Raw genomic sequence first — 3317 nt, 5'->3', positions numbered from 1 at the left:
ACTCAAGAAGGATGCAGGAATTTGGACCCAGAGCTCTTTGGCATATTGCTCCCTTGCCCCCCCCCCCACCAATGATATTCTTTCGTGGTTTTTTTTTTTTTTACTTTACAAATGGTGTTCTATGGGGCAGAATGACTCCTCTCCCCTTGAGGTAAGAGATTTGTGTCTATTTGATTTGATTTGAACTATTTGATTTGAACCAGTTTTCACCAACCTGGAGCCCTCCAGTTGAATTGTACTACAACTCCCATCAGCCCATGGTTGTGCTGACTGGGGCTGATGGGAGGTGTAGTCCATAGCAGTTGGATTAGGCACAAGAGACCATTTGCTCTGTGAAGTCACTCCCTGCTTGCACTTGCTTCTGGACATGGTTTTGCCTTCACATCTAGCCCTCTGAAGTTAAGGCTCATCCACACTTTCACTTGACCCATGTTTTGATTGTATTGTGTTCAGATTCATTCTAATGGGTCTGAAAGTTTTTCTCATGGTTTCACAACTGTGCCTTGCAAAAATCTGACTTTATCTTCTGACTTGGCTGTGTCAGTTGCACAGAAAATCTGAAGAGGGATTTTGCTTCAGTTCAGCAGGTAAGATAAGATTTTCTCAAGGCACAGCCAAAGAACAATTAGAAAAGCTCTTGGACTGTTATGTACTAAGCTTGGATCCTAGAACAGCTGGCAGGTAAGATCCTAGAATGTAACAACTGATTGGCTTGCAGGAGAAGACCAATCCGACTCCAGGAGGAAGTTAATCAGTCTGTTAGGTTGGTAGGATCGTAGAATGCAACAACTGATTGGCCTGCAGGAGAAGACCAATCAGGCTCCAGAAGGGAAGCAGAATACGCCAGTCAGATGGGACTCATTGCGTAAATAATCTATATAAAAGCCTGAGGTTTGGGAGGGAAATTCAATCACTGTTTTACAAGCTGCAATAAAGAGCATGAAATCACTGCAGGACCTCAAGTATATTTCATGGACACAGGAGAATTAATTGACACAGGAATACTGTTGTGGGCTTGGGTGGTCAATCTGATGATGCCCTGAGTCCCTTCCAGTTATTGGGTCCAGTGAAGTTAAAATTTGGCAAGAGGAGTTTGCTGAACTGGTTGGACGGGTACCTTAGCTTAACCTGCCACTTAAGCTTAGTTATCAGCATCCCTAAAGGATGAGCAGGGCTACAAGAGCTGCAATGAAGTGACAGGGCAACCCAGGCTAATGGGTGGACCTTTCCTCCATCCCTGCTTCACCTAGCTGCTAGGTGGTGTGGGAGAGCTGAGCTGGAAGTGGACTGGGTCGCTTATACATGACCACTTTTGTATCTCCTAAATACAGTAGTGGAGGAAAGCAGGGTGGCACAGGGGACTGTAAGGCGGCATCTCCTTTGATTGTTACCTACAGTCAATAGTAAAGAGGACACTCTTACCTGGCTAGGACATTTTTAAATTCTGGTGGATATTTCTGAGACCACCACCCCTTTATGTTCCAACAAGAAGTTTATTATGATTTTGAGAGTGCCCCAACACCTTAACTCTTTCCATGATTGAGCAACTGATTTGTACTTTACTTTATTTTTCAACTGGGCCCTATGCAACACAGCTATGTATTTCCCATGCTTATGGAAAGAACTAATTAAAATGCTTGATCAAAACTCATGTAGAAAATATTGCGGGTGCTCAAGTGAGGAAATCTTCATATGCTAAAAGCTTCATTGGGCAGAAGGGAAAGCCATTGCCAGGAAACCAATTTTGTGTTTGGAGAGAAGTGTGCCAGTATTTTCATTTCTATTTGTGAGCATAAGCCTCACATCAAACATCCCTTAAATCAACATACTCATCATCTCTCCTAGCCAAGTCCTCACCTTCCAAATCTTTCCAGGTGCTCGTAGGTAAAACTGGCTTGAGGGAATGTCTTTGAAGCCCAGCAAATGGAAATAAAGAAGACAGGTGAGCAGGATTTCTCTGGAAGGGAGACTCTGCTGCAGCACCCTCCTCTGAGAGACTCTGGCTGCGCTCTTCATCCATTTTCTTCTGCAAACCTTGAACATCCTCCATCACATCCAAGATTTTTGTTGCAGTGGCAACTGTCCTACTACTAGGCAGCTGAACTTCAGGGATCCATTGCAAATATCTCTAAACCCACGCTTTGATTTCTGGTCCCTCTAAGCGTGCCAGCAGGATTCCATGGAGATCAGCAGATTTGGAGTGCCAACTCCCAAAATTCTCTGGAGGTATTCTGCAGCTTATCAGCAGATGTTATCAGCCTGCTGATCCTTTTGCCAAAGAGGTTTTTTATTAACTGGTCCATTTCTTCCTTAAAAAACCCTCTTTTGGGGGATGGTTTTGTTTGTGTCACTGGTAAGAGAAGCTTCTGTTGATGCTTGAATTGTGTAGGTTTTTTCTGACTCTTATCTTGTTTTGGCTTCTCAGCATAAAGAGGATTATTCAGCAAGGCTTGTGCCTCAGGTTCAAACTGCACAGACCAGTCCCAAACTTGTAGATAACTAAGTTTGGTGCCTTCTGTATTAAGGCTTCCTTCATACACGATAGTGTCTCTTTGATGCAGAGAATTGAAGAAGAAGGTGCTAAATGTTGGTATGTACATACTAGCCAACAAGACAGTTAGGTAAGTCTCTGTAAATTCAAAGGCTAGTGAATACTGTTGAACCAGCTGCCTGACACAATCCAAGAACAACAAGAAAACTGGTGCCTCCTCTCTATCAGTTTGCCACAGATGGTTACACCGATCCAGGAAAGCATGTCTTCCCATGATCCATTCTTTTTAAATAAGACTCTGAAATCCCAGCTTAGTTCTGCAGTGTGCATCCATCATAACTTGAACCAGGCAGGAGATTACACAACACAGGTCAGAAGCATTCTCTTCTATAAGGAGAACATTTGTATTCTCTGCTTCTAGCAAATCAATAATCTCTACTGCTTTTCTCAGACATCTCCTAACGATTTCTAGCCAATTTGTACTCTCCAATACAGTGTTACAGACTGGGTTACAAACGCTTCAGGTTACAGACTCCGCTAGCCCAGAAATAGTACCTTGGGTTATGAACTTTGCTTCAGGATGAGAACAGAAATTGTGCTCTGGCGGAGTGGCAGCAGCAGGAGGCCCCATTAGCTAAAGGGGTGCTTCAGGTTAAGAACAGTTTCAGGTTAAGAACGGACCTCCAGAACGAATTAAGTTCTTAACCCGAGGTACCACTGTAATGAAAACCATTTCACATCAATATCCCAGAAGTCTACTGTTATCTATTAGAATCAGTTATTTAAATCTGGTGTATTCAATTTGGATCTCTTACAGAGATGGAAG

General features: G+C 43.2%; 1 pseudogene across 1 annotated transcript; it reads right to left on the bottom strand.

The window, feature by feature from the left end:
• Positions 1-1421: 1421 nt before the first annotated feature.
• On the bottom strand, positions 1422-3117 carry LOC308467875 (myotubularin-related protein 12 pseudogene; annotated as a pseudogene). The gene has a single exon. The product of its transcript is annotated as a myotubularin-related protein 12 pseudogene (transcript).
• Positions 3118-3317: the final 200 nt, after the last annotated feature.

The sequence above is a fragment of the Podarcis pityusensis genome (genome assembly GCF_964106645.2).
Source record: "Podarcis pityusensis genome assembly, chromosome: Z".
In the NCBI taxonomy this organism is placed as follows: domain Eukaryota; kingdom Metazoa; phylum Chordata; class Lepidosauria; order Squamata; family Lacertidae; genus Podarcis; species Podarcis pityusensis.
The sequence above is the reverse complement of the archived record's forward strand: the minus strand, read 5'-3'. Positions and strand labels throughout refer to the sequence as shown.